General features: G+C 42.2%; 1 protein-coding gene and 1 long non-coding RNA gene across 3 annotated transcripts in view; one reads left to right on the forward strand and one right to left on the reverse strand.

The window, feature by feature from the left end:
• Nucleotides 1–2031, reverse strand: part of LOC122694209 — an 85276-nt gene extending 83245 nt beyond the window's left edge. For both annotated transcript variants that reach the window (XR_006341136.1, XR_006341135.1), the window contains exon 1: nucleotides 1216–2031. This is a non-coding gene — a long non-coding RNA (uncharacterized LOC122694209). The remainder of the gene's footprint in view (nucleotides 1–1215) is intronic.
• A 272-nt stretch (nucleotides 2032–2303) lies between these two features.
• TRIM2 (tripartite motif containing 2) overlaps nucleotides 2304–21652 on the forward strand; it is a 178185-nt gene continuing 158836 nt past the window's right edge. The window contains exon 1 of the mRNA XM_043902642.1: nucleotides 2304–2424. The gene's annotated coding sequence lies outside the window, so the exon portion shown is untranslated. The remainder of the gene's footprint in view (nucleotides 2425–21652) is intronic.

A 21652-nucleotide genomic window follows, 5' to 3' on the forward strand; every position in this document is an offset into this window, starting at 1 on the left:
GTGTTACTTTTCACTCTCCTTCTTCACCTTCATCAAGAGGCTCCTTAGTTCCTCTTCACTTTCTGCCATTAGAGTGGTATCACGTGAATATCTGAGGTTGTTGCTATTTCTCCTGGAAATCTTGGTTACAGTTTGTGATTTATCCAGCCTGGCATTTCACATGACATACTCTACATATAAGTTAAATAAGCAGGGTGACAATATACGGACTTGACATACTCCTTTTTAACATCTTTATTCCTATACTTCTGTATTCTACAGTATTCACTGTTAATTTTTGTTAGATGTGAAGATAATCTGCTTGATACTTTTATTTTCTCAAACTTGAAATGTAGTAAGAGAGAGAAGTGGATGTCTATTCTATTGCTGACTATACATTTTTTGTTCTAGAGATCTTTTGCAAATAAACATTGCAATCACATGATTCCAAAATTATGTGCTTCAAAGCAGATTTGGGATACAAAATGTGGATTTTCAAAACATGTAAATAAAATAGTTATTCTTGATGAAAGTCTTTGCTTTATGACAAAAATGACTTGTATGTTTTTTTCACATAAACTGTTTTCTTAGAATATAGAAATATATACACGTCTGCATACAAATATATATTTCAGTCTCAACCCAGAGATTGATTAATATCATTATATTATTACAATGTATGTAGTAAAATCTCATCAATTCAAATATACCATTGATTTAAAACTTCGATTTGAAAAATACAAGTTAGAGGAAGAATAAACCAATATGGGGTATGTATGGTTGCTTCTGCAATCCCATAATGCCTTGCACAAAGCACATCAACTTGTTTCACTTTACTTTTGAATACTTACTTATGGTTTGACGAGTATAAAATGCCCATACACGAAAGTAACAAGACGGAGTACTAACACTGAACGAACCTTTGAACAAATAATGGATAATCTCGTCCACACGTCTCCTTTCCACCACCCAAACCATCACCTGAAATAGTTTAATTTTGTAACCATGTGTTTATCGTAACCTACTAGTCACAGAGACCATCTGCAGTCAATTATTATTCCCAAGAGGTCTCCCCTTGGCGTCACTCATCTCTGTGGGCCTGTCCGCCCTTCTACCCGGAGCTGGTTAGTGCTCAGTCTGTGCAAAATAACTTTATAGTATCTTAAGCAAAATAAAGAAAAGTAATCATGCTGCAGAGAATGATAGACCTACTTCTAAACCCAAGTATGAACTCACCTAGTGGGGTGCATGGGGGAGCTACGCAGAGTGCGGAGCCTGCGTCGTCCATTAACGCCACCCCCACGCAGGCTCCCGAGGCTCCACCTCCATTCCCAAACATCGCGCACTGCCCTCCGGTTTCTGCCCTCCCGCCTTAGAGAATCTCTTTGAACCTTTGATTTAAAGCAGGCGTCCACTGCCACCCTCGGACCGCCTCCTGCTAGGTCGCAGTCGTCCGGGTAACAGCGTGTCTGAAGGGAGAACCGGCTCTCCGGAGTTTCCACGGAAACCACTCCGGGCAGAAGCAGGTGCGGCGGGCGCAGCCTGGCGGCGCTGGAAGGCGCCCTCGGGGCGGGACCCGGAGGACCGCCCCTGCGCCTGGTATGGGTTATATATGCACCGCATTTTATTAAGCGCTACCTTCGGTGGGCTATTTCACTCGCAGAACAGAACCACTAATTCCTTCCGTCTCGATGCAAACCCAGTCGCTCTCGAGGCGCTGTCCGCTCTTTAGGGATGGTCCAAATCGAGGAGGATCTGCAAAGGAGCCCTCCTCGCCCCTCCCCAAACAGTAAGGTTCTGCTGGCTAGGGTCCTCTCGACAGGCTGGAGCGCTCGTGTCCGCGACAGAACGTGAGGGAAACCCAGGTTGATGAGCTTCCTGCCCTTTGCATATTCTACCCCTGCCCACAAAATCAAGTATTAATAGGTTTGAGGTTTGCCGTGTCCCCTTTACATTTGTGACGCAGGTTAGGTTAATTGGAAAGGCACTCGCCTCTTGCTTTGTCTGACAAGTATCGTTGGGAAGAGAATCAGATCTCTGCTCAGAGCGATTAGGAGAGAACTGAGGTGTCTGGACAGTTCCTAGGTCAGGCTGGCGTGTGACCCTTCCGGTCCGTGTCCGCGCGGTCCTGCAGGCGGCGGCGGCGGCTGCGCCGGAGAAGGCGGGATGGAAGCCGCGGCCGAACGCGCGCTTCTCGGCCCCCAGCCCGTCATCTTTGTGTCTCTCGGGGCGGGGAGGGGCTGTCTGACACGTTATTAAACCTGGCAGCTGCGTTGGCGGCGCCGAGGCGCATTTAGAGTGAGCTTGCAGAAGATGAGGGGCTTTCAGCCGGGCGCCAGCTTGTCACTTCTCGCTGCCTGAAAGGCGGGTTTCAGAGCGCTCTCTCTGGCTTTCATTAGCAGTGGCCACAGACAGCGCGCGCAGTTCGCGGAAACAGTGGGAAACGTGAGTATCTGTGGCCCCGCGCCGCGGGCCGGCGGCTCGGCTCCCAGGGCTTCCAGCCGGGTGGCTGGGACGCAGAAGCAGCGGAGGCGAGGCCGGCGCGCGGGGCACCGGGCTGTGGGAGGGCCGCGCGCCGCCGCGCCGGGTCTGTAGGTGGTGCGCGCCGGCGCGACCGGGAGGTGACAGCCCGGGCGGCTGAGGGAGAAGGCTGGGGCGCCGGGTGTCTTGCGCACGCCTTGGGATCTGGGCCTGTAGTTTGAAGCCAGATGCACAAAGACGTCGGGCCTAGGCAGCCGGTGTAGACAGTCCTGTGCTGCCCCAGTACCTCCGGTCCTTTTTGAGAGAGAGGAGACGCTGCATTTTACGGTTGGCTCGAAAAAAAATGAGATTAGGCCAGTGTTTCCCCGCCCCGGAGGACCTTTGCGCTCTGGCGGTGAGCATCTCGGCCAGTCCCATGGGGACCCTGGTGTGGCAGCCTCGCGCGCCTGCGCCTCCAGAGGTCGGTGCGTCCGGATCCCTTGGGGACTTCAGAGCCTCCTGGGGCTCAGGCCCCAGTCCCTGAGCTCCCTCCCTCCCTCCCTTTCCCTCCTCATACACTGTGTTCTAACAGGACTGACATTTAACGAAGACCCTAGTAAGGCGAGGAGACCTTAATTCCCTCTTTTCTTCCCAAAGTTATGAGTGTGAAGAGGTGTGGTGTTTTTCCTTATCATTGATTGCTAGAGGGAATCTTGAAGTTCAACATTGGATTTATATATATGTGTGTGTGTGTGTATGTGTATATATATTTCTGGACAAGATTTCCCGTATTACAGAACTGACATCATACCAGGATCTCTCGGTGGTCTGTGTATTTCTTTAAAAACCTTGGCTTTCCCCTAGGGGTTCCAAGGAGTGTCTAACAGCGTCAGTTGACACCAGAATATCATGTTTCCTATTTCGTGTGCGTTTCCATGTCGACCTGGTTCAGGCCGGAATGTGTGATACTGAGAGGTAGTATCTCAAGCCTCATTCTTGCCGCCTCTGTGGCTGGACTTCTAGCTGTGTTGTCTGGCCATCAGTGTCAGCAGCTGATGGCCATGGAAGGGGTTACCTTTCCCAGGGGCTGGCCAGAGCCAGGATTCCTTGAAGGTTAGTTGTGTGGGCAGTCAGCTGTGGGCAAACTGCTAAAAGTTTCCAGGCCTCAGTTTCCTAATCTATAAAGTGGTCATGACAAAGTAACACAGAGATGCACTTAGGTTTGTGCTGGTCTTCAGATCTCACCCCACTAAACAGTTTTTCTGTTATAACTTGATAGTTGAGATTATTTTAATGAGAACAAAAAGAAAAGAAAGGAAAAGCCTACAAAATGGAAAAACTTGTAAATAGCCCTAAGAAAAGCAGTTATCAAGTTAGCTTAGAAATTTCCTAAAAACAGACTAGACTGTTGGCTATAAATTACTTGATTTACAAGTAAAGAAGTAAAACTGTCATAGACACACATATGAGCCCTTTATTTTTAGAATTTCTTTTTGGCTGAACAGTGGGGCTTGAAGGACCTCAGTCTGCCAACCAGGACTGATCCTGGGCCATAGCAGTGAAAGCCCAAAGTCCTAACCACAAGGCCACCAGGGAACTCCCCATATGCCTTCTTTAATTTTACATGATCAGGTTATGACCCTGAAGAAAATTTGACATCTAACAGGGAAATAAGGCTTGCTTTTCTTTGCCCCCAGACTTAGTTTTCCATCCTGCAGTGTGGTTTCTCAGGCTTCTGCAATTGAGTTTCTTGTTAACAAAAACCAGATGATAATTAAGCTTTTTTTTTTAAAGAAATTAATGGGATTCTGAGATGTTAAGTATAATACGATAGAACTGGAAATAAATACTGCTACTGAATTCTTCTTTAGTAAAATAATGCTTTAGGTGTTGTTTCTAATTTTGTCTATTGTACTTTAAAAAGAATGTGGAGAAACTGGAGTTCAGAATGGAGCAACCAAAATAACTTAATGAAGCAGAAAAAGGAGAAGCTTAAAAAAAAAAAAATTTTTTTTTAAATCCTGAGGCTGGGTGAGGTTCTGAAAAGAATGGAGTAAGAGAAAACCAGGTTTTGATAGAACAGAATAAACTTCTCAGATGGTGAAAGATTAAAATGAGGAGCTTCACAAAGAGAATAATTTCCCATCTGCCCTTCATGGTCTAGCCCCAGCACTCCCTAAACCTGGCTGCCTATTTGAATCATGTGGGGACTTTATAATCCTTCTAAGGCCCGGGTCCCTCCCCAGGCTGAGACTCTGACTTAATTGGTCTGAAGGTGAGTGTGGATAGTCAGAGCTCCTGAGGTGAAACATTAGGTAGGAGAACCTTGGTCATGCCTAAGAGGGCAGAGCCCAATGGCTGCAGGAGCAGCAGGAAGCTGACGGGGCCACAGGAGAGAAGACAGCTGTGGTCCACACAGGCTGTCTGCCGGCTTCGCCAGATCCTGTTTCATCAAGGGTTTCTGGAAATCCAGTTATTTACTGATAAATATGGAATCTTCAAATCTTTAAGGATTGCAACTTATTAAGAGTAAAACATTTAAAAGTGTATTGTGCTTGCCAAACAAAACACATCTGCTGAAACTGGTCCCCAGGCCAGATTAGGCAACCTCAGCCGCAGACATCTGCCTTCTCTTCAGGGAGGAGCCAGGCTGGACTAGGGGCTGTTCCCGGGCTTCTTCTAGTTTGAGTTCTGTTGTTTTGCTTTGTTTTGTTACTGTAGTAAATTTATTTATTCTTTTAAAATTATTTTTAATTGAAATACAATTGTGTTACAGTGTTGTGTTGGTTTCAAGTGTATAGCAAAATAATTCAGTTTTGTGTCTGTGCACGCATGTGTGTCTGTTTCAGATTCTTTTCCCTAATAGATTATTACAAGATATTGAGTATAGTTCCCTGTGGTATACAATAGGGCCTTGCTGGTTATCCGACTCTTTGCGTCCCCATGGACTATACAGTCCATGGAATTCTCCAGGCCAGAACACTGTAGTGGGTAGACTTCCCCTTCTCCAGGGGATCTTCCCAACCTAGATATCAAACCCAGGTCTTCCTAATTGCGAGCGGATTCTTTACCAGCTGAGCCACAAGAGAAGCCCAAGAATACTGGATTGGGTAGCCTATCCCTTCTTCAGCGGATCTCCCCAACCCAGGAGTCGAACTGGGATCTCCTGCATTAAGGGTGGATTCTTCACCAACTGAGCTATGAGGGAAATCCCATTTTATATATAGTAGTATATGCTAATCCCAAACTCCTAATTTATCCCTCCTTCCCTTTCTTCTTGGTAACCCTAAGTTTGTTTTCTATGTCTGTGGGTATATTTCTGTTTTGTATATAAGTTCATTTGTATCATTTTTTTAGATTCCACTTATAAATGATATCATATGTATTTATCTTTGTCTGACTTATTTCTGTAGTATGATAATCTCTAGGTCCATCCATGTTTCTACAAATGGTATTAATTCATTCTTTTCTATGGCTGAGTGATATTTTGCTGTATATATGTACCACATCTTCTTCACCCATTCATCTATTGATGGATACTTAGGTTGCCTTCATGTCTTGGCTATATGAACATTGGGGTGCATGTATGTTTTTGTATTATTGTTTTCTCCAGATATATGCCCAGGAATGGGATTGCTGGGTCACACGAGAGCTCTATTTTTAGTTTCTTAAGGAATTTCCCTACTCTTCTCCATAGTGACTGCATCAATTTTCCTTCCCACCAACAGTGTAGGAGGGTTTCTTTTCCTCCACACGTTCTCCAGCATTCATTATTTGTATAGTTTGATAGATCTCTGTAGATTATTTGAATGAAGAAATGTCCTCTAGTTCCCTAAGCTTCCCCTGGATCTAAGCTAAGGGAGCTGGCTCTGGGGGTTGGGATGGTGTCATGGGCCCCTGTGATAAGAGGTCGCCAGCGTCCTCTCTGCCCAGCATCTCCCACTCAGACTTTCTGGCTCTCTGCTGATTATGAAGGTAAACTGAATGACGACTGGGAGGCTGGCTCCATTCTATGGGAGGCCTGGCAACTGTCCTGAAACTGCTTCTTGGCATCACTTGGGTTGTGGGGTGGGGGTGGGGTGGGCATGGTCCATGAATATAAGCAGCTCTGATGCTGAAACATAATTTTCAAAAGTTCCCAGTTCATACATCTTTTGAATTTCCCTCTCACCTTCCCTAAGCTGCACAAACAACAGAAAAGGGTGTGTCTCCATGAGCAAAGGCACCACTTTCCACAGATGAGAGCCTAGCCAGAAGTAGAGAAGTTCAGGAGACCTGAAAATGTGACTTGTCTGGCTGCTCCCTGCCTCCTGTCTCTGGATTAGGACTGCTGTTATTTTGTGTGAACGTAGGGGCAGGCAGGAGCAGCAGGAAGCCAGCCCTCTCTCTGGCTGTCCCCCTGCCCTCCCTGCCGGAAGTCTGAGACCAGGGTGGTACCTCCTTTCCCAGAAATGAGGCAGCCTTCCAGACCACACCGAGACCTGGGTGTGCACAGCGGCAGGGATTCGGCACAGAGGGGATGACCACTTAGCCCAGGGCAATGAGCAGATGCCAGCTTTGTTCAAAAGAGCTTTGTTAGGCCAGGTGGCACTGTACATAAATGGGAAAAGCTTTCTTTAGCAGCTGCCATTTTCACTCCCCATAGGCTCTGTAGAATAGGCAAAACCAGAGTGATGGAACAGATGCGTGGCTCCACTGTATAGGCTGTGAAAAACCCCCCAAAGCCATGACCATACTGTCTTCAGTCCTTTGCCAGCTTCTCAGTCCTCCAGGCAAAAAAACAACACCTGAGACTTCCATGGTGGTCCAATGGTTAAGACTCCAAGCTCCTAATGCAGGGGACCCGGGTTCGATCCCTGGTTGGGTAACTAAGATCCCACATGCTATGTGGCACAGCCAAAATTTTTTTTTTTTAAAGCAGCATGCACGATCAAGGATTTCACTGTCAAGGAAAAAGGAAAGAGAGATTTGAAGTTAGCACATAAAAACAGCCCAGAGAAAGGGGAAGGAGATAGGATCCAGGTGCTTGGCTGGATTCTGGATGCCTGAACCCAGAAATGTGTTTCTTAGAGGGACAGAAGCTACGTCAACTCTAGTATCAAGCTGCCAAGGCCTTAGGCTGCGGCAGAGCTGCTCTGCCCTGGTATAATCTGCATGCGCTTGTGCTCAGCTGTGTCCGACTCTTGGCAACCCCGCGCACTGTAGCCCCCCAGGCTCCTCTGTCCATGGGATTTCCCAGGCAAGAATACTGGAGTGGGCTGCCATTTCCTACTCAAGGGGATCTTCCCAATCCAGGGATCAAACCCATGTCTCTGGAATTGGCAGGCTGCTTCTTTACTACTGAGCCACCTGGGAAGCCCCTAATGCCTGCATGAAGAAAAAGTGGTTGATTCTCCTGGAATCCCATATGAACACCTTCCACCCGTCAGTCTCTGCCACTAGCCAGGACCAACTTCAGAAGACTGGGATGTAAGGCGGGGTGCTGTGAGGTTCCCCTGAGGGTCTGACTCCCCTCACACCACCGTGCGTCCCAGAACTGTGGTCCAGCAATTGGCCGTAGGTAAGCCTGCTCCCACTCAGGTCCCTTTTAGTCCTGGGACCGACCTGCTGTGTGTACTTTGGAATCAGCCTTCCTTTATGTCTGTCCTCCTTCCGGCCATAGCCCAGGCTGACTGTTAAATATACCAGTTACCTGCCCTCCAGCGGCCAGAACAGCAACTCCCGTCCATTTCTGGCTGGATAATGACAGGTTGCCTATGGAGCAGCCTGGCCGTGCGCGCTGTTGGCCAGGGTGATGCAAGCAGCTTGTATTGTCCCTTCAGGTAATTTATTCCCATTCTAGAAACTTCCTGTTGGTTCTTTTCAGTAAATTCACTCTTAACAGAAGATCTCTAAGTGTGTCCGGGGACAGAGGGTCCTTGGTGTGTCCATTCCACTTTTTTGAACTTCTTCAGGATGATAGTAGAAAAATTGATTAAGGGGAAATTTTATACTGTTGCCTAAAATGCAGCTATATATTCATGACTATTCAATTCATCTGTCTTGCATGATCAAATATTCTTGTTATATGAGATTAATGATAATATTAGTACTAAGTTCAGTTATACAATGATATGAACTATAAGGGGTTTTAAAAAGAGCAGGTCCGTTGGAAAACTTAAAGTACAGTATTCACATATTGTAAAGTAAATTATCCTAATGTATAGTTATATTGTGGGTCTTCCCTAGTGCTGAGATGGTAAAGAATCTGCCGGCAATGCAGGAGACCAGGGTTTGATCCCTGGGTTGGGAAGATCCCCTGGAGGAGGGCATGGCAACCCACTCCAGTATTCTGGCCTGGAGAATTCCGTGGACAGAGGAGCTTGGCGGGCTACAGTCTGTGGGGTCACAAAGAGTTGGACACGACTGAAGGACTAGCAGTTTCACTTTTACTACAGTTATATATAGTAGGAGACCAAAAATGCAGAAAATTTTATTTTTATCTTTTAAACTTTATTGACATATAATTGATTCACAACATTGTGTTAATCTCTGCTATACAGCACAGCGCTTCAGTTACACACACACACACACACACACACATATATTCTTTTTCATACTCGTTTCCATTACGGTTTATCACGGGATATTGAATATACTTCCGATCTTGTTATTTATCCATCTTACATATACTGGTTTGCATGTGTTAACCCCAGACTCCCAATCCTTCCCTCCTCACCCCCTTGGCAACTACAGGTCTGTTCCCTGTGTCTGTTTCTATTTTATAGATAGGTTCACTTGTGTCATATTTTAGATTCCACATGTAAATGATATCATATGGTAGTTGTCTTTCTCTTTCTAATTTACTTCACCTAGTATGGTAATCTCTAAGTGTTGCCAAAATGCAGAAAATTTTAAATTAAATCTATGAAATAGTTGCCCTGTGTCTCCCACTAAGTATGAAAAAAGAAGGAAACATATGATAACTTTCCATCTTTTTCAGAAGAAAGATTTATACACACAAAAACAAACAGTATAATGAAGAAAGTGTTAGGGGAAGTGCTAGACTGAGTAATCAAATGTGGGAACCAGTGACAGAGACAGTTTGTTCTATGCCAAGGCTAGAAAGGGGGACACTGATGTTTGTGGTTATAATCGTGGACTCTGTGATGGCTCCAGGGCTTTGAGGAATGGTCTAGAACTGTAAAGGCAAGCAGAGAAGGTGGAGATATTTTTCATGTAAAGGCAGACAGCTTAAGTAATGGCTCAGAAGTCATGGATTTGGCAGCTTACTTCTTTAAAAAATTGAAGTATAGTTGCATGTACAATATGTATAAGTTACAGATGTAGAGTATAGAGATTCAAAAGTCTTAAAGGTTATATTCCATTTACAATTACTATAAAGCATTGGCTATATTCCCCATGTTGTACAATATCTCCTTTTTAAAAATCGTTTCTGTTTAGGGCTGTGCCACAGCATGCAGGATCTTAGTTCCCCACCTGGAGTCTAACCCATACCCCCTGCAGCGGAAGCACAGAGGATTAACCACTGGGCCACCAGGGAAGTCCCTATAATGTATCCTTGTAGCTTATTTTACACCTAATAGTTTGTATCTCTTATTCCCCCACCTTTTTTGTCCCTACCCCTTTCCCTCTTCCCAGTGGGAACCACTGGTTTGTTCTCTATTTCTGTGTTTCCTTTTTGTTATATTCACTCATTTGTTGTACTTTTTAGATTCCAAATATAAGTGATTTTATACACTATTTGTCTTTCCCTGACCTATTTCACTCAGCATAATGTCCTCCAAGTCCATCCACGTTGCTGCAAGTGGCAAAATTTCATGCTTTTTCCTGGCAGAGCAATATTCCATTGTATATGTATAGACACATTAACATATATATGTATATATACCGTGTTTTATTTGTACATCCATCTCTTAGTGGACACTGTGGCTGCTTCCGTATCTTGACTACTGTATATAGTAGTGGCTATGTGGGATGCACGTGTCTTTTTGAGTTAATGTTTTTGGTTTTTTCTGGCTATATACCCAGGAATGGAATTGCTGGGTCATATGTTATTCTGTTTTTGGGTTTAGAGAAACCTCTGTACTATTTTTCCATAGCGGCTACACCAATGTACTGTCCACTAACAGTGTATGAGGGTCACCTTTTCTTCACAGCTTAACCAGAATTGGTTGTGTTCCTTTTCTTTTTTTAAAGGTGAATAGTTCATAATTATTGGAAGGAGTTTTTTCTTTCTTCCTCTTTCTTGTTTCTTTTCTTTCTTTCTTTTTTTTGTAGTGGGGATGATGGACATTCTGACAGTTGTGAGGTAGTATTTCATACTTTTGATTTGCATTTCCCTGATGACTGGCAATGTTGAGCATCTTTTCACTTTGGCTGTTCATTTTGGATGGTTAATGGAGAGAAAGAAAACAGGCCTTCCCTCTGGAGGCAGATAATCAGGATTTGTATCCCAAAGATGTGTGACCTTGAGCAATTTGCATAACCCACAGTCTCAGTTTCCTCATCTAGGAGTGGGGACAACCACTGCAGTATTTTAAGGAATAAATTGATATAAAGGGTCCAGCATGGTTCATGGCACCCAGATAATTAACCTTTAGTGATTATTGTCAACAAGAAAGACATAAGATGAGACTCTACCCAACTTCAATATCAGAAGGAAGACTTTGAACTCGTTCCCAAAACAATATGGCACCACTGTAGAATCTTTTAGGAAAAAGAAGCTTTCTTGTACCACTTATACAAAAAGCTCACTAGATTATTACAAATTCTTATATGACCATTTGAACCTCTGCTTGGATTTGTTTTCCCTTCCTTTTTGTGTTTGTGATTCAAACTTAAAATACTTGAACAAATTAACCAGAATGTAAATACACTCCTCTAAATCTTTGAGAAACTCTGATCCATGATGATTTGTCAGTAACCTGTGTGTTCTGTGGTGAGCATCGTATTAGCCTCCAGCCTTTCTGGAGAACTAACAGTAGCTCTGAGTTTAATGATGTGATAAACTCTGTCAATTACTTCTTTGACAGGTGAACCTTGTGAAAATTCAATATTCAAAAAGTTTTATTAAATATATAGGATTGACTAATTTCAACTAGTATACTATTCTTCTTGGACATTTTCCCAGTTCCCTTCATTTTTAGCTCTTTTAAGTAAAATTTATAACTCTACTATGCTTTTGGTTTGGCAATGAGCAATATGTTTCCATTGTTATATCTCTATTTTACAACTTTCCAGAATTGTTTGGTGTACTTTTTAGAATATGAGTCACTTGCTATCTTCACACTGTGGTTTTGAAAGTGTTTTTATAACCCTTCTGAGTGGAATGTTTCTCTGAAATTTTGCTCCCTACTCCTCCCCTCCTTCCTTTCCCTAATTCTTTTGAGTTTGTCTTTGTTAAACATAATCTTGAAGCGGAGTAAACTGTGTTATCTGACTCTCCCTGCTCACCAAGGTCCTAGGAATAAGCATTTCTGAGATAATCAAGAGGGAAAAAAAAAAAAGCCACTGATGTCATTAGCTTCCACAAAGGAAAATAAATCAGTCTTGTGAGGTAATATTGGGATTTCTAGAAGATGATTATATTCCAAGCTTTGTTTTTAAAGGGGGGAGGGGGGCTGGGGGCCAGCTCTCTGCCTAACAAACAGTAAAGGCATCCATTTTCTTTTCTTTTGTTGGAGTTTATGTTTCCCCAGGAGGGAGAGAGAGAGAGACCAGGCAACATCTTCTTGCCAATGTGAATTAACTCTTCATTGACCAGATTCTTTGGACATCCACTTCCCACCCATTAGTTTTCTGAGTAACAAAGATTTTGTTGTACTTGGGACTAACATAGGTCTTTTGTTCAAAAAGCTCAACACAAAATTTTGAAATGAGAACTGTAATCCTACACTTTGCAAGCTGATTTTAATAACCACTCCCTACTGCTTTTACAAGCACAGAGATGGATCAAAGATCCACCAACGCTGCAAATTAAAAGATAACCTCTATGGATTAGCATATGTGATGGAGAGCAGACACTCTCCTTGTCACCATGCACCTGTGATCCCGTTGAGTCCTAGTAGGAATCCTTTGAGAAGATATTTTGGTCCTCATCTTAGAAGGTCAGAGAGGTTGGATCAGTTCTCCAAGGTTACCAACTACTAAGAAGAAGGTACAGGGGTTTGACTCAGACCTGCCTGACTTTAAATATACAGTAGCAGACAGAGCAGAATCCTTTGGAATATTCTGTTCCCCAGTTTGGGTTTCATTTGAGTTCTCTAATGAGTGAAAATAATGGACAGGGAAGCCTGGTGTGTTGCAGTCCATGGGGTCACAAAGAGTCGGACACAACTAAGCAACTGAACTGAACTGAATGAGTGAATGGTTCACACTCAAAGAACTCTCATAGACGAGACCAGTACTGGTTTTCTTTGAATCATCTAGTTCTCATAAACCAACCACTACAAGGCAGGTCCCACACGTTTCTTGGATGACTGACTATTGGGCACTCATGTCCGAGTCTTTGCAACCCCATGGATTGTAGCCCTCCAGGCTCCTATGTCCATGGGATTTTAGTGTGTGAGGGCTTCAGTAATTGCAGCATGTAGACAAGATTACTGGAGTAGGTTGACATTTCCTCCTCCAGGGGATCTTCCTAACCCAGGGATCAAACCCATATCTCCTGCATTTGCAGGTGGCTTCTTTACCACTGAGCCACTTGGTTAGGAGAAATTTTTATTGTCATAATTAGTGTCAGATTTCTAAATTTCCAAGGATAAGGACCATTGTTTTACCTGTTTATCCTGGCACTTAGCTTGTTGCTTGGCACACAGTATATGCTAAATAAACATTTGTTTGAATGAGTGTATTAGTCAGGGTTCTCCAGAGAAACACAACCAATAGGATATTGATTGATTGATTGGAATTGGCCCACATGATTATGGAGGTCAATAAGTCCAATCTGTAGGGAGGAAGCAGGCTCGGGACCCAGAGAGAGCCAATGGTCCATGTAAGAGCCCTCAGGCAGGAAGCATCAATATTGCAGATAAGTCCAAAGGTAGTCTGCCTGAAATTTCTCTCTTACTTGGAGGAGGGTCCATCTTTTTTCTTCTATTCAGTCCTTCAACTGATTGGATGAGGCCCACTGACAGTATGGAAAGCAATCTGCTTTACTCTATCAATTAAAATGTTAATCTCATCCAAAAAAAACAGTTGTAGCAACACCCAGAATGTTTGACTGGGCACACTTGGCCCAGCCAGGTTAATGCATAAAATTAACCATCACAATGAGTGAATGAGAAGCTGCAGTTTCTGGACTGTGGTAAAGCGAGTAGAATGTCAGGCATTGGTCTCTTACTGCAGACTTCAGTTAAAATGACATCTTGCTAATAAAAAGGGCTCTTCTTCCTGTGGGGTAGCTCCAACAGACCTCAGATTCTGATGCCAAGGTTCTGAGAGAAACTTTTTTGGGCCCCTTGTACCCAAGTGATCAGTTATCACTGAATCAAGTGAATTAAAGTGGTTGATACAGGTCCCATGTTTTCCAAATTAAGGGGTAAGTATTTTTTAGGAGTCAGAATCCTAAAAGCATGTTAAGAACCCAGCTTTTCCAAGACCTATTGGAAAAATTAACCTTTATGTTGCCCAAGTATACATAGTCATATTTAAGACTACTTACTTTAGTTGTTTTAATGCAATTTGGTGGTTACTGTGGATCTCTGAAATTTGTAGACTATGTATTCTCTAAAATCATAACTCATGTCATGTACTCTGGGATCAGTTTTCTAGATTTACATGTTAAAAATGTGCTGCAAAGTGAAGAAGCTGAGGAACATGTCTTTTCTTGAGATTTAAGTAGTATTTCTTTTTGTTATTCACATACAAATTAACTTTCTACTGCACCTTTTCAGACAAAAAGTGATTAGAGAAAAAAGTTTTATTAAGGACATTAGCATTCTGCTCACTCAGGGTTGACATCTGCATAAATTCCTACTGTAGCCAGTTTTATTTCACCTCCCCAAGTTTACCTCTATAGTTGTTCTCATATTCTAAAATTATTTTAACTTTTTATTTATATAAATATATACACTCAATTTTAAAAATAAAATTGAATTTTTAAAAGCTTATACCTATAATAAATACAGCAGTCTCTTATCTTCCTTTTACCTCATCCCCCAGTTCTCTTCCTTAAAAACAACCCCTTTGAACAGTCTTAACCATTTTACTATTAGTTGTTTCATGTTTCTAAAAAATTACCCTATTTCTGCTATTTCTCTTTTAATTATTTCTTTTCTTTATTGAAAAAGGTAATATATCAACATAGTTCAAAATTCAAAAGAAAAAGGGTAGAAACAATGAACAGTCTCCTTACCCTGCTCCTGAATCTCTACAATTCCCTCTCTGCAGGCAACCAACATCACTCACCCCTCATATATTTTTCCCGAGATTGTCTTGCATACACACACACACACGGCTGTTTACTGATCAGTTTGGGAATTATCTGTTGACTCTCAGTCACGGGAGATGAGAATTTAGCTTTCTCTCTTACACTCTGTTTTCTTGCTTTCCTTCTCCATGGCTTAGCTATAGGACACGTCTTCATTAAGTCATTGTTTATCGTATAAAGACCGTATAAAGCTGTCACTCCCAAGCCACATAGTTATATGCTGCATTTCATCTTAAGTAAGTAAGTAAAGTCGCTCAGTCGTGTCCGACTCTTTGTGACCCCACAGACTGTAGCCTACCAGGCTCCTCTGTATTTTCCAGGGATTTTCCAGGCAAGAGTACTGGAGTGGGTTGCCATTTCCTTCTCCCAGAGCTGATAAACACTGCACTTTTTCCTTTAGGTTTTCTATGAGCCTATTGTTAATATCTTCTCCAGCTGTTCCAGCAGATGTGTCACATGGTCTGTATTCTACTCCAGTTTGGGCTGTTTTTGTTTTGTTTGTTTCTCTTGTTTTTCTCCACCCCCAGTGAACTGCTGTTTAGGGACTTGCTTCTGTCGATTCTCCCATGTTGGATTCTCTTTTCCTGGACCCCAGTATCTTTTTCTTTCTTGATTTAATTGTTTTTTCCTCAAGGGGTTTTTAAGGAAAGGGTATGTGCAAGGTACATTTTGAGTCCTTGTATCTCTGAAAATGTCTTGATTCTACCCAGGCGTTTCATGGTCTGGCTGGGTATAAAATCCCTACCTGAAAATAATTTCTCCCAAAACTTTGAAGGCTCCTCCCTTACCCTTTCTTGCTACTGAAAAGTCCTTTGTTGTTCCCTTTCTCCATCTCTTTCAGGGTTTTTTCTTCCTATGTATTCTGCTCTTTCACAGTGATTTGCCATGATCTGAGTGTTTTTTCATTAATTATTTTGATTATTTGGCCCTTTTTAATATGAAAACTCATGCCTTTCATTTCTGAGAAAATGTGTTTTATTTTCACTTAACTAACTCCTTCTGTTTCATTTTCTCCTGTTTCTCTCCTACAACTCTGCTTAGCTGAACAACACGCCACTTAAATTGATCTGATTTTCTTATCTTTCCTTCTACTGAGATCTTTGTTTTCAAATTTTTAATTTCCAATGTGTCATTCTTGATTTTTTTAATTTTTGAGAAAATACCTTGTCATTTCATGGATGCAGTCTCTCCTTGTTTGGCTCGGAAGATATTAAATACAGTGGATTTTTTAAACCTTTTTATAGTCCCTGTATTGTTTCTGTGGCCTCTGGGTTCCATTTTTTCAATTTGTTTGTTTGTTTCAGACTGTTCTCACATGTTTGGAGAAGTTTGACTGTCCACACACCATTAAGTGAGCCTCTAAAACCTTTGATTGCAGGCTTTGTGTGATGGGTTTGGTAACTGGTAGACCTTCTTTGAAGAATGATCTGGCAGTGAGCCAAGTTTTTCTTTGAGAGACTCCTAAAGGCAGTGTGGGAAGGATTTTTCTTTAATGGGAATACTTAGTTTTTTCTATGACTACATCTCCTAAGAATACTTCTGCTTTGGAGAGATACAATTAATTTCCACCATTCTGAGAGCATGAAAAAGAATGGGATCTGGAGTGCCTATAGTTCAGTGTACAGACTTCATTTTAATCTTCAGCTTTCAGTTTGGTGTGCTCTGACCTCCCAGGAGTTGTCTGGTGACCTCAGATTAAATACTCCTTGTGAATATTAATTTTTTAACTTTTTCCCTAGCCACAGGGCTGGGTGTGTGTAGTGGAACTAGCCATATAATAATATTAAGAATTTGGACTCTGCAGCCAGAAAGTTTGGGTACAAATCTTGGTTCCAATGGTTACTAGCTATGTGATCTCGGTCAAGTTTCCTAAATCCTGTAGTTCATGTCTCCATGCTAAAGGTGAACAGTGCAATGCCCAGGGCATGTTGAGGTTTTATTTCTCTTTAACCTGAATTATTGATTTTATATTTTTTAAATGATTGCTCTTATACAACCAAACCAATGAAAGCACAAAGGAATACAATTGCACACATGATCTTTCTGCAAAGATGGTGTGGAGTTTCCCACTGAACTAAATCATTGTTCACAGAATTTGGCAAAAAGAAAAGGAAAAAGTCTCCAAACAAATAGCCTATTGAGAAATATACCATGGCCTGAGGATGATGCAATGGCAAATTGCAACATGGAAAGAAGCCCTGAATGAAAATTTTGTGTTACAAAAGGATCAAAAGCAGTGCAACGAAATGGCAAGGAAACAATATTTATTTTGAAATCTTACTCATTTTTCATATGCAGTATTTTTAACAAGTCGTTTGTTTCCAGTTCACCACTATACTCCATACTTAGAATTATCCTGGGTGAGTCCTCAGCTGCTGAATTGTTTTTACTTCTGGGAAAGGTGTGACTGTGGGATGCAGAGAAGCTGACACTGAGCACAGTAAAAATGGAAGCAGAGCAACTGCCCCCAGAAAAGTGCAGGAGAGGGGAGATGCGGGCAGGCTTTGGTCAAACTCACCGACCACCCAGTTCAAGGAGGAGACAGGCCTGGGGCTCTGTCCCTCAGCGAGCCTAGGCTGAGCGCTGAAAGTGGCCCTGAACCCCTCCACCTAGAATTTCTCTTCTGCAGCTTTTCTGGCTCAGAACCGTAGAAAATACGAAGGGTTTGAATGAAATCTAGAATATGAAAATATGTACTTTCTAAGGCTCACTTGCCAATTTCTTTGTCACTTACTTAATTTTTGATTTATCTATGATTATATATATATATATAGCAAACTTCTTATATGTAAAGAAAACATTTTAAATAAGAGAACTTTGAAAAGGTGTTTGTACAAGGATTTTTTCCCATTTGTTTATGATATTGTTTTACCCACATTAGAGGTTGGTTAAGTAAGTTATGCTACATCTATAAAACAGCATACTCTGCAACCATGCACTGAAAACTGGGCTTATAGAACCAAAAAATTCCGTAAGGGAAGTTATCCATGACATGTTATTGGTAGGAGGTGAAAGAAATGATATATTACTGTGAATTGTGTTGTTTTAATAATCACTGTTTTAATAATATGTTTGACTAGAAAAGCATATAACATGATGCTAAATTGTCTAGTAATCATTTCTCTGTAGTAGGATAATAGATGATAGTTGAGTTTTTGCTAAGAACTTGCTTTTGAAACTAGGAAAAAATGTATATGGCTAAAAAGTGACCAAAGACTGGCAGTGGTAAGCACAAAATTAGAAGAAAATGACCTTAATATACACTTAGTGGAGAATCATGACTGACTGAAATTAAAACCATAGAAAACTTCTTTGAAAGAACTTAAAATGTTCATTTTCCATTTTCTCAAATGAAACCAGTTTAATAGGCTTAAAGATATAAAAGTAATGTTTCTTGAATTACAAAGTCTAGTGATATACAGTCATTAATTCAATTGCATCGTTAAAAAATCTTTAAATGGTATTCCCAAATTATTGGTTTTTCCAGTTCTAATCTAGCACTTACTCAAACTTCTTTAAAAGATTTTCAGTTGATATAAATTCTGTGCATTGCAGGCACTTTGTTCTCTTCGAGAAATCAGTCTACACTGAAGGGTGGAGAGGTTGCTATTCATGACACAGAGTCAATATTTCAGGCAGATTCTTGGAAGAATTGTGTCATTGTGAGTGGCATGGCTCAGAAAACAGACTCACACACTACAGTATAGATTTTCCGTTTCTTGTTTGCTGTTTAAAATTATCCCTATACTTGTTATCTGGAAGGCAATAGTCTTAGTAGTTGGACTACTCAAAGAAAAACTCTGTGGGTCTTCCCTGGTGGTTCAGTGGCTAAACTGTGCTTCCACTGCAAGGGCTGTGGGTTTGGTCCCTGCTCAGGGAATTAAGATCCCCCATGCCTCTTGGAGTGGGAAAAAAAAAAAAAACCAAAAAAACCTGTGTGATATGCTGTGCTATTACGATCTACCTTAGTGTGTGAATTTGAGTTTATTTTCACTTGACTGTTTGAGGAAGCATTTTTTTATGTCATTCTTCTGATGAAATCCAAAATTTATAGATGTGTGTGTGTGTGTGTGTGTGTATGTTTAGTCACTCAGTCCTGCCTAGCTCTTGGCAACCCCGTGGACTGTAGCCCGCTAGGCTCCTCTGTCCATGGAATTCTCCAGGCAAGAGTACTAGAGTGGGTTGCCGTTCCCTTCTCCAGGGGATCTTCCCAACCCAGGGATCAAACCCAGGTTTCCTGCATTGTAGGCAGATTCTTTACTGTCTGAGCCACCAAGGAAGGTCCATAGATGTATACAAATATATATTTATTTATAGGGCATTTTACTAGAAAAGATAGTCCTAACTCATAGTATTTGTAAAGATGTTAATATTAATGAAGGCTCCTTATAATCCTGGGTCATAACACTGACAAAAGCACCAACCTTGTGAAGTATTCATCCAGCCTTCCAGATAGTCTGCAATGGATTTGAATTTCTGACTCCCAGATGTCTGCATGTGGCAGACATGTCTGTCTGTGCCTGAATCCGGTGCACGTGAGCCGTGTACATTTCCCCTCCAGCCCAGGGCTTTGTTCGGATGAGGCACGTGTCTCTGCACAAAGGCATCCCCTCAGGCAGGCTCTAGCTTCATCTGCATCTCCAATACAGATGAGCGTTTGTGTGACCGCGGAGGCACTAATGGTGCCTGCAGCTGGGATGTGGCTGGTACATTTCAATCCACCACGTAGCAAAATACATGCTGAAGTGAATGGCTTGATTGGTGGTGTTAACACTCTTTGCCTTTTAATTAAAGTGGAGGCGGGGGAAGGGTTGGGGAGAAGGAGGAAGAAGAAAGAGGAGACAAAACAAGGTGTAATCAGGCCCAGGGATAAAGTAACTTTCATTCCCAGTGAAACAAGCAATTAATCTACATAAATACATTAGTCACTATTCCTGTTGCCATCATTGAGGAGAAATGAAAACACAGTTTTAAAATGCATGAGGAGGATTGAGCACTAGCAATGGCATGTTTAACAGGACCTCAGCTCAGCGAGGTGAAGGCTGGTGGTGGAAGAAGAGTGGCTTTGTGGGTAGTTCGTTTAGAAGCATCTGCTGGCAGTAGTTTTTTCTCAACCCAGCTATCCTGCTGCAACAGCCACCAAACAGGAGTTGGTCAGCGCCAACCATCTGCTTTTTGAGTGCTAAGCACATTCTTCCACAAGCTCAGTTGTAGGCACGCTCTGGAGCTCTCCTTCCTTCTGGGAAATTTGATGGGAATCACAGTGGGTCTGGGAAACGTCTTCAGAGGCCCCACATATGAGGCACAGATTGAGCCCTACGCAAGAGGCTAAGACCAGCCAAGTCCTTCACCCCTGTTCATGGCCCTGAGAAACGGACACTTTCTTCTGATGGCTCAGAGAGCTACTGGCAGGCTGCTCTAACCAGATCCTAAGCAGACACTTGGCTAATACTTACTTAATGGCTACACGTGGCTAATACACTTATTTAATACTCATAACCAGCTCACCATTAATAGCTTTTTATCAACGAGGAAATGGAGGCTTAGGAAAGGTAAGTGGCTTGTCCAGGATGGCCTGACTAGTAAGGGGTGTGGCTAGCTTTAGAATGGAGGCTGCTGGCTACAGATGAGCATACCCAGCTTCTGGGAAGAGTCAGGGTTTTCTGTGCTCAAATATAAGCCATCAGAGGTATGTACCCTATACATATTTGATATTTGATCTTGTTTTACGTAGCTCTGTATCCCTCACAGTTCCTACCTCAATGCTTTTCACATAGAGTTTCAGTAAACATGCATTAAATTAGCTAACAGAAGGAAAACAGTACATCTTGGTTCAGGGGTTGGAGTTGTTAGTTCTGCTTGTAAAATAATTTTCTTTTGAAAGGTTTCAAAGTTACATAAAAAGTAAATTTCTTTCTACAAAACATAGAATAGTATAATGAACCTACCTAAATTCAAACCCAGTGTCAATAATTAGCAACATTTTGCCAGCCTTGTCCATTCCCTGCCAACTTTTTGCTGTTTTGGTTTTTGCTGCTAAATTTTTTTAATTAATTTATTTTTATTGAAGGATAATTGCTTTACAGAATTTTGCTGTTTTCTGTCAAACCTCAACATGGATCAGTATACATATATCTCCTCCCTTTTAAAACTCCCTCCCATCTTCCTCCCCATCCCACCCCTCTAGGTGGATACAGAGCCCCTGTTTGAGTTTTGTTCTTTGCTGATATATTTTAAAGTGAATCCGAGGTAGCTCATTTCAATTATAAATGCTCAGTATAAATAGCAAAGACTTATAAAAACAACCTCATAATTACCATGTAATTATCATACCTAATCACATTAGCAATAATATTTTAATATCATCTGATACTTCAAGCTGATTGTCACAAAGGCATTTATTGATTATTTCTTTTTGGCTGTGCTGGTCTTCGTTGCTGTGCTCGGGCTTTCTCCAGCTGCAGTGAGCAGAGGCCGCTCTCTAGCTGTGTCCATGGGCTTCTCTCTGCGGTGGCGTCTCTTGTGCAGAGCGCAGGCTCCAGGCACACGGGCTTCAGTAGTTCAGCATGCAGTCTCAGGAGTTGTGGCTCACAGGCTTTTAAGTTGACTTTGGCATATGGAATCTTCTCGGACCAGGGATGGGACCCATATCCCTTGCCCTGGCAAGTGGATTCTTATCCACTGGACCACCAGGGAAGTTCACAAAAGCATTCTTTAATACCTTAGTTTGTGGAATCAGAATGGAACTTACCTGCACATTGCGTTTGGTTGTCTCGTGTT

Source organism: Cervus elaphus, chromosome 5, assembly GCF_910594005.1.
Source record: "Cervus elaphus chromosome 5, mCerEla1.1, whole genome shotgun sequence".
Lineage (NCBI taxonomy): Eukaryota > Metazoa > Chordata > Mammalia > Artiodactyla > Cervidae > Cervus > Cervus elaphus.